The following is a 10,491-nucleotide window of genomic DNA, read 5'->3' as shown; positions in this document are numbered from 1 at the left end:
TTGCAAGTGAACCTTGTATGTAGATCTTGTTTTGTGGCTCACAAGATGGTGAAAGTGACCCTGGTTGAATCTAATTTGTGGGATTGGATGTTGAGGTGATCTTGTGTCTCTCCGGAAGCTTTGCTGTTGGATTAGCTCATCAATCAATGATCTTCTGAAAGACAGGCCATTTCTGGTAGTGTGAAGTAGTGATTTGTTCTCTAATATCTGTGCATTTGAAATACACACTTCTACAACATAGAAGAACAACTTATAGTACCACACTGAGCCCCTCATGAGTCTAGCATATGTTCACACTCTCTGATCAGCAACATCAACACCTCCCATGAAAGTGTTATAGAGGTTGATCACACCAGGACGGGCAAAGTTTTTCTTTTGCCAATGGCCATTGACCTTCACAGACCTCTCCACTTCATCAGAATCTGCCTCACCTGTAGGAAGAGTGGCTAACATGCTAACAACTTTTCTGTCACGCCATGTCACGTAAGTCAATGTTCCCTTCTGTCGGTACAAGGACTCACCCCTTTTCAGTTGCTTCACCTGTCTGGACTTTAGATTGCAGATCTCTCTTGGAAGGTCTACTCTGTTAGACCTTACAGTCGCACAAGCAAGGGTGGACCTCTCTTCTAACTCCTCAAACAAACCAACAGAAGTGTAGTAATTGTCCATAAAAAGATAATATCCTTTGCCCAGAAAAGGTTCCATCAAAGACATGACAGCTTTTTTTCCCCAGATCTTTCTGGACAACTCCAGCCTCCTTTCCATTGTATACTTTGCCACCCAGGAAATAACCACTGGTTGATTCAGCAAGAGCAAAAGCCTTTATTCCAAACCTTCCAGGTTTGTTTGGGATGAACTGCCTAAAATGAACTCTGTCTTTGAATTTTATTAGAGTCTCATCAACAGCAAGTTGTCTCTCAGGGTGGTAAACTGCTTTAAATCTGGGTACCACAAGAGCAGGTTGAATTTTGTATAATTTGTTGTAGTCTGGTGAGTCAGGTCAGGGGGCAAGGTTGTCATCAGCAAAATGAAGGTAACGTAAAATCTGAACAAACCTTGTCCTTGACATAGTAGCAGGGAAGAATGGGGTGGACAGTATTGGGTCAATGCTCCAGTAGGTTTTAATATTTGGCTTATTAACAATACCCATGCACAAATAAAGAGCTAGCCAAGCTTTCATTTCTTCTACAGACACTGGATACCAAAGTGAAGTTTCTTCAGGCCCTCTCTTCTGTAAAGCATACAAATTAACAGCTGCCATACCTGATCTGTAAAGAAGAGCTCAAAAAAATCTTTGCTTGACTTCAATGATGCAGGATCCACAGCCATTCCAACAGCTTGATTAAAGTCAATATCAGTTCTTGTGGTTAACTCTTCAGTCCAAATTGATTCATCTGTCTCCAATTCTTCATCATTTTCGCTTTCCCCTTCTTCGCCTGCTTCACTATCACCCGAGTCTGACAAAAAATCGGAACCCACTTCTTCATCTGACTCTGGATGCTCAAGGAAATTATTCCCCGAATGAATACAAGATAGAGGAAGGGCATCCTCATCGACAAACTCAACTTCAACGGCGCTTTCATCACTCTCGATAGGAAAATCTGTTACTGGATCTATCCTTGAAGTCGCCATATTTAAATGCCCAATCAAAAAAAACAACACAAAGAAATTTACATTCAAAAACTTTAATGGGAGCTTCGATGAACTGAAAAATTACTTTATATTAGTTATATTTAAATGAATTGCTCGTAACCATGCCCCTGAAAACCTATGAAATCGCTCCTCCAAACAGGTTTGTATATTTCTACGCATATATGCATAGTTGGTCCGTTAAGGGTTAATGAAGATCAATACCTGAACGGCCATGAAAGACAGTAAGCCTGCTTAACTTAATCTTTAACCTAAGTAAATGTAACAGAGCAAAACTAATTAAATAATAGTAGAAAAGGGTAACTGCTTGTTTTCACACTTTTGTTGCGTTCCTTATATCATACTCAGGACTTCTTTTCGTTTATGCCTTGTTTGCGGACATCTCTTGGTTATTCCAGCATGTAACGATATGCTTTGCTACATGCTACGACACTCTCCCCAGTCTTTATGAAACGCTTTCGAAACTATTTTCAGTTTTTCCCAAATCAAAAATTCCGGAGGAATTTATAAATTTGACTTTCTCAAGCAGAATCACTTTTGAGAAAAATGGAAAGGCTTTTTACGTGTTGTGGAAATGGGTGTCATTCCACGTTCCTGGTGGAATGAGAAGGATAAAACTAGACACGCTTTTTTCATATTTTAGAGGATGGCAAGTTCTTAAAACTGACAGACGTGAAAAGTCAATTCAAGCTTTTCCATTTTCTGCGGCTAGCCAAAGTTGTTCCTCAGAAATTAACATTGCTTATACATTGCTTGTTTTATTCGGAAACCAGGGGTCTGAAATTCGAACCCTTGCTTTTCAATCAGATCACACTTCAGTGAAGAGACAAAGGCGGAAATGGATCGCGTAAAAAATAAATTGGCAAAAATAATTGCATGAAAAACCCAGGGCGCAATTTTACGAAGCAGAGCATGCTGGTATGAATTCGGCGAAAAGAATAATAAATATTTTTTAAACTTAGAAAAAAGAAATCACAGGAAAAAACACATAACTTCATTGATAACAGATGATGGTGGCTCTATTCAGGGTGATCCAAAAGGAATACTGGATGAAGAAGAAAGATTCTACAGAGAAATATACCTCTCGAAAAATACTAATCCTGACTCAAACAATTTCAAACTTTTTTTTGAGTCCCCCCACTTGAAAAAGTTAGAAGTTGTGAAGGCTTACTAACGATAGAGGAATGCTCCGAAGCGCTTAATAAGTTTCAAAACAACAAGATGCCAGGCTCTGATGGTTTCACAATTGAATTTTACAGATGATTCTGGAATGTGGTCGCACCGTTTATGGTTGACAGTTTTAATTATGGCTTTCAAAATGGCCTCCTAACGATCTCTTTACGGCTAGCAATTATTTCTTGCAATATTTAAAAAATTGGAGGCCAGTTTCCCTTCTTAATAACGATTATAAAATCGCTACAAAAGCCATTGCACTCAGAATGGAGAAAGTTCTCCCTCAAATTGTTAATGAAAGTCAAACAGGTTATGTTATGTTAGGTTATGTTAGGTTATTTCCTACATTATGTCATTTACAAAAGCCGACAACATCCCTGGTCTGGCTGTTTTTCTCGATTTTGAAAAAGCATTCGACTCTCTTGAATGGAATTATCTCCAGAAGTGCTTAGAAGTACTCAACTTTGGCCCCCAGTTACGGCAATGGATTAGAGTAATTTACAGCGATATTTCTAGTTGCGTTTTAAACGGATATGCTACTAAACACTTCAATTTGGGAAAAGGAGCCAGGCAGGGATGTCCTCTGTCAAGCGCCTTGTTTGTGATTGGAATTGAAATCCTGGGTAATGCCATAAGAAGTTCAAAAGAAATAAAAGGCGTTAAAATTGATGAAAGAAATATGTTGAAGCTCTCTCAGTACGCAGATGATACCACAGCTTTTCTTGAAGATACTGAATCTCTAAGTTATCTATTCAGTTTACTTTCCCAGTTCGAAAACTGTTCTGGATTAAAAATAAGTCAGTCGAAATCAGAGTTGTTGTGGTTAGGGTCTATACGCCATCAGAAAGACACGTTTCAAAGTTTAAGGATGAATGAAGAACCAATCTATGCACTGGGAGTCTACTTCTCTTATGACGAAAAACTCGCAGCCAAAAAGAACTTTTTTGATAGACTAGATTCTTTAAGAAAACTCCTGAATATTTGGTCAGCAAGAGACATATCAGTCCACGGCCGAATTCAGATAGTGAAATCTATGGCAATTTCGAAGCTTACTTTTGTCTGTAGAGTAAAAATTCAAACATCCCTGTTCTGAAAGGAACTCTTGACAATGAAAATTGTATGTTTCTCTCATTTGATGCTTCGAAGCCATGAGTATTGCTTCTGCTGCTCAATGTAAAGATCGCAGGGAGAAAGGAATCAAATTTTAACTGCTAAACACGTCGCTCCCGACTATGGCTGTGGAATGTTTTAAAAACAAAGAATTGCCAAGACACAAGTCTGATCGTCCTAATCTTAGTTTACTGAACATGTCACAAACATGCAATAATTTCACTCGAGAACTTTATAAAGTTATGCAAGGGAAACAAAATGACCTAACCTATTTTTTTCACACTGAAAGGTACGAAACCAAAAGACGCTTGCCTAATTATTGGTAACTACATACGTTGCAATATTGTTGCTTAAGAAAGTCAAATTAAAAATTTGTATTTTTCTGTAGTCTTCTAATTACAATTGGCTTTCTCTCCCACTGGTTAGTAAAATCTGGAAATTCGACTCTAGAAAACGAGGCTTTAACTCATCCAACTGCTGATAGCCATTGCACCCAGAAGTTTTGCCGTTAGCCAATTTTTCGTCTGTAAATAGGACGTCTACGCAGGCCATAGTGATTGTAATAATGTCACCTCCGAAGGAAACTATCAATTCAACCTTTCGCTGGTGATCATCTGTGGCACCTTGACTACTGTATCTGCTCTGCACAAGTGAGGCGTTCTTATCAATGGTGGATAGCAGTGATCGCAGAGATGGTGGGAGTGGAAGCGGTGGTAGCATGGCTCCACTGTTGACAACTGCCAAGGGAACGCTCTGAGTCATGCATGGTTGCTCTCGTGGCTTTCTGGAACTGGCTGATTACTGGAAAGTCCCATGTTGAATGGTAAGACATCACTCAGTGAGTCCGAGAGGATGTCTTCGCCGTTTTACTGATGAGTACGCACTTCGCTTTGGTGTCTGTTCTTCAGGGAGGTAAGTTCGGCCACGATCTCAGTCAGGTGTCTGATTTGTTCCTAGATAGATAGAGAGATAGATAGATAGTTTTATTAATACTATTTACTTTACAGCCAAAAGGCTGAAATGCGTAAATTACAAATTTAAAAACCTATATACTATAGAATTAAGAAATCTATAAAATGTAAAATGTATAAAATACATATATATGATAACTAGAATTAATAAATATCAACTATAAGAAGGACTTCAGATCATCCATTTTGTCTGGTCTGTAAAGCTACGTCTGATTTCACACTGAAGGGATGCCATTTTAGTTGTTCTAGCCTTCTCACTATTAATATGCTGCTGTTTTAATTGGGCCTGTTTTTCATCCCTCTCTGTGAGGAATATTATTTTGTAACAAAAAATAACATGTTGCTTGCGATGTAACTCGGATAAATAATATCGTCTTTCACCTTCAAATGTCGATTATTATTATTATTATTATTATTATTATTTAATATTTATTTGCAATTTGAATATCACACCTTACTACAACATTAAATACATAACCTATGAACTGACAGCAAAAAGTTAATTGACATTTATAATATGCAGATTACTTACTTACGATACTCTCTTGATTATTAAATTTCAATACTAACTCTAAATACAATGTTGCCTTATAAAAGTAGAAATATACTATTTACAACCTATCAATCAAATAAGTTAAAAAAAAACACAAGGAAAAAACATGTACAAACGCAGAACTAAAACGAAATGGAAGCAGAAGCACGCGTTTTTGTGTCGTATAGAGCTGTTTTTGTTTGCTAAGATTGGCATTGAGAAGGAGCTAAAAGGTTGTTTTTACAAGATGATTTGTGATTTGCATTTGCTCTTCTCTATAGACAATTTACTTTTAAAGTATGCAAGGAAGGCTTCAAAGTAGTACTTTTCTCCATCCCTCGAGGCACAATAGATGTAATACTTGGCAATTATTCAGCAGGGGTTTAAACCAAGTTGTTGGCTAAAATCATTTGTAAAGCCGTAGATTATGATTTCATCATTCAACACGATAAAGTCATCATTCTTAACATTCCACCAACGAGAAAAGCTTTGCCAGAAGGCCTGCACATCCGCACATTCTGATCACAGAGATGACAATTATAATGTTGAATAATTTTATCTCGGAAAAGAGTAGCATTGGTGGCCAAGATGTGGTGCACAATTTTAAATTGAAAAATGACAAGTCTTTATCTTTCGTCACCTTGAAGGGAATACTATAAATAATGCTGATTGCTTTCTCGTCGAGATTTGCTTGCCACATTCTTCTTTCAGCTGTAGGAGGTTCAAATTTCTGGCTGATAAGAAATCTAGAGGCTGATTTGCAGGAAAACTTGCTTAAAGGTATTTTCCCCACATATTCTGAATTCGTAGGTATGTTTGGGTTAGATTGCTTAACCAAACGAATCCATTTTTGAGGAATTGAGTTACATAAGCCGTAATACATGAGGAAATTAGTTTTAATTGTGAACTTTCGGCAGAAGTCATTGAAAGTTAAAAAGCTGTTTTGACAAAAAATGTCTTTTACTCTGATCACTTCTGCCTTATGCCAACTTTTATAATAGACGGAGAACTTTTCAATTTTAATAAAGCGGTTATTCCATAAGATTTCGTTTAGTATTTGTTCTTTGTTTTCTGGAGTATGTTGGTTTATCGTCTGCCAGGTATACAAGATGTCTTTGTAAAATTTAATGGGGATAGACACTTTAAGACATTTTAAATCAAAGTTGCATTCCAATAAAAAAGAACCCCCTGCCTCTTTTAAAAACGAAAGAGGTATGTGGCTCCAACTTGCATTACCGCTCCTTTCGTGTAGTCTTTTTATCCATGTGACCTTAAGGGCGTTGTTCATTATTTCGAAATCTGGCAGGTCTAAGCCACCTTTAGTTTTCGGACCAATCATTGTGGTGTGTTTGATTTTTGGTTTTGTATTCCAAACAAACTCAGAGATAACAGCTTTTTCCAAGGAAGCAAATTCTAAGGGGAAGGTGAGTACAGATGTATTGTAGACAAGCTTGGAGAGGGCAAGGCTTTTAAGAATGGTTATTCGACCATACAAGGTAAGATTTCGTGGCCGCCAAAGATTTAACAGTTTCTTCATTGAGTTTAAGTTTTTCCTCAAAGTTCTTTTTGAAAGAGATATGTTCATTATAAGTGAAATAGATGCATATATAGGTTCCGAAGGCCAAGCTATACCAAAAGGTGTTGAGGTGCTGTATCAACATGACCCTTGCCACATTCCTTCAGTTTTGGACTTATTCAATTCTAAGCCTGAAACGTCACGGAAGATGCGCAAAGTTTCAAAAAGGTTTTCCGCCGAAGTTGCGTCAGGCACAAAGGCAGTAGTATCATCCGCATATTGAGATATTTTATATTCTTTGTTATAGATTTGTAACCCCTTGATATTATTATTTCTGATTGCCTGTGCTAAAATTTCTGCACAAAGAACAAAGAGGATACCAGATAGAGGACAGCCTTGTCTGACACCTCTTTGCAGGTTAAAGAACTCGTGTCCATTGTTAATTACACAGCTGCTTTTATCGGTGTAAGACCTCTTAATCCACTTTCGAATATGTGGACCGAAGTTAAAGGCTTCTAGAACGTTAGCTAAGAAATTCTAATCTACTGAATCAAAGGCTTTTTTTAAAATCGATAAAAATTGCCATTCCAGGAATGTTTTCTAAGGCTGTTATTTTGATTATGTCTTTTACCAGCCTAATATTTTGGCCAATGTTACGGCCTTCAACATATCCGGTTTGGTCTTCATGTATTAGCTTAGGAGGAACTTTGGAAATTCTATCTGCTATAGTCTTTGTTACTATTTTGTAGTCAATGTTAAGAAGGGGTATTGGTCTCCAGTTTTCCAAGTAGAGCTTATTTTTGGCGTTTCTTGGGTACAACTTTGATTATTCCTTGTCTCTGGGTTATATTGAGGTGACCATATATCAATGCTTGATTAAACGTTTGAACCATTTCCTCTCCTAATATGGACCAGAAGTGAAGATACAATTCTACTGTAAATCCATCACTTCCTGGGCATTTGTCTTTGGAGGTCAATTTTAGAGTTTCAAAACACTCTTCCTTAGTCATTGGCGTTTCTAGATCTTCCAGGTCAACTTCGTTTCATTTAGGAAGGTTTAGGTTTTCAAAGAAAGATTTATCATTTGGGTTTTGACAAGGTACAGCCGAGTAAAGGTTTTTATAGAACAGCTTGTGACAGTTTAAAATTTCATCTGCATTCGTTATTTGAAGACTATCTTGGATTTCGAAGTTTCGAAATATACGTTTTTGCATTTTGTCGTTTTTCTAGATTCAAAAAATATTTAGTACTTTTTTCACATTGTTCTACTTCTAATGATAGCGCCCTTAGTTCTGTACTCGGCGATCGTATTGAGTTCTGATCTTAGCCTACATAATTTAGTGATGTTCTCCATTGACCTGTTTTTAGACATTGTGCTTTCATTAAAACATCAATTTGGTCGGAAAGATCTCTCTCAATGTTTCTGCACTCTCTATTTTTCCTTTTTGATTATTGCACACAGAAGCCTCTCATTTCCATTTTTGTCATGTCCCAGTAGAGACCTTTGTCAGTGAGATAGTTGTATTTCTTTTTGTACGTAGGTATAATATTGTGAAGTTGCTCAACGAAGTCGTGATCATCCAGGAGAGAATTATTAAATTTCCAAAATCCGGGTCCTCTTTGTGAGTAACCCTCAGATTGAAGTGTCAGGGTCATTACAGAATGATCTGTTAATGTGGAGCTTTTTATTTCGGTCTTAATCACTATGGGTGACAATTGTTTAGAGACCAACCAATAATCCAATCTACATTGCACTTTAAAGGCCTTGTCGCGCCGTGTAAATTGTACTTTGTCAGGGTGCTGATATCACCAGACATCTTGAAGTTTTAACAAAGTCGCACAATTGGGTAATCTGACTAATTACATTGTTTTTCCTTTCCACTGCAGCCCCGCCAAGTTTGTCTTTTGGTGTCAGTGCACAATTGAAATCTCCACCGAGTATAATGTCAATCTCTGAACGTAATCTTAGAACGTCTAGAATGCTCGAGTAAAAGGTTTTTTTGTTCGCAGTTATTGTTGGGGCTGTAAATGTTGCACAATTGGAAAGTGTTATCAGAAATAGTTGTTTGAAGAAACAAATATCTTCCGTTTTTATCTGGCTCAATACTATGGCGTTGATTACTGCTCAAAACACTTTGAGCACATTTTGGACGTACAGACACCTTTGACAAGTCCAGGGGATCATATGACAGTAGAAAAGATTACGCCGTAAATGTTACGTCGTAATCTTTGCGCTTCCTATTAAAGTTTGTTACCGTCACCTGGAAGTGCCGGTAATAAAACCCGTAAATATCAATTCGTAAAATTACGACGTAATTTTCAAAGCAACCTAATTCACGTCGCAATTATACAACATAAAATTACCGTCACGTAACATTACGCCGTAAAATCTCAATATTACGGCGTTCATTGACTAAAGCTGAATGCAAGTACACAGTTCAATTTCTTTAGAATTTTACGTCGTAAATTTACGTCGTAACTTTACTGCGTAAACTTAATAAGTTAACTTCAAATTGTTATTTTCAAGGTACGCCCATTCTCGATGTTAAATTAGTAATCATTTTCAGTGTTTAATAAGTCAACATCCTCAATGTTTTTTTTACTTAAAATTGTTACTTCCAAAGTACAAGCATTCTCAATCTTTAAGAGCCATTTTCCCAGAAAATCGAAAATCGCAAGACACTCGTGAAAAAATCGAATTTTTTTTTCTTTTGCCAAAACATCCCTTTTAGTATCCTAATTCAAGAAAAAATAGTTTTGGGTTCAAGCGATTCATTGTACGGGAGAAATTACTAAAAGTTTGAAAAATCGATTTTTTGCTGGTTTTTCGTACTCAAAACAACAGAATTCCGACCGCAACTTCGAGAAAACGTTGAACGCATAAGAAACAATCCCTAACATCAAAACTTCAGCCGAGAATTATTACATACTTACTCTTTAATTTTATGAAAGAAAATTTGAAGAAAGAAGTTTTTAACAATTACAATCGACAAGTTTAAAAAGGTCAAATTTGTATCTCTGGAAATGTTAATAAATGAAGGCGAACTTTAACTGTTGTAAAAGCCCTCTGGTATATGCCGCTTCCTTGTAAAACCCATATAGAATAAAACCTTGGCTATTGAACTAAGTTACTGGAAAGTTTTAGCTCTGGGAATCCAATACAGTTCTCACACTAAAGTAAGCAATTTGAGTATCTGAGTAAATAAAACGTATGCAAATTAGACGGCCCGCTGAATGAATTCATATTTTTAACGCAAAGTTTTGTTGAACGAACAACTTACCATTGCTTGTTGTGAGAGAAGTTAAATCCATCTCTTAATCTGTTTGTGGCAACTCATCCATAACTGATTTCGACCAAAATGTGTCCAGCAACTTCAGCGCTTGAGCTATCTAAACACTTCCCGCGCAGCGCTTATTACGCGTCATCAGACGCTTCTGTAATAATGAAACGCGATTATGTTTTGGTCCGAAAATAACATACAATGATGAAAATTAACCACTGCTCAAACCACACAGTTAACAAGGTGAGTATTACTCTT

At 37.0% G+C, this 10,491-nt stretch overlaps 1 pseudogene; it reads right to left on the bottom strand.

The window, feature by feature from the left end:
• Positions 1-291: 291 nt before the first annotated feature.
• On the bottom strand, positions 292-1,632 carry LOC138041749 (piggyBac transposable element-derived protein 4-like; annotated as a pseudogene).
• Positions 1,633-10,491: the final 8,859 nt, after the last annotated feature.

The sequence above is a fragment of the Montipora capricornis genome, chromosome 3 (genome assembly GCF_036669925.1).
Source record: "Montipora capricornis isolate CH-2021 chromosome 3, ASM3666992v2, whole genome shotgun sequence".
NCBI classification, from domain to species: Eukaryota; Metazoa; Cnidaria; class Anthozoa; order Scleractinia; family Acroporidae; genus Montipora; species Montipora capricornis.
Note: the sequence above shows the minus strand (reverse complement) of the source record. Positions and strands in the feature narration are given on the sequence as shown.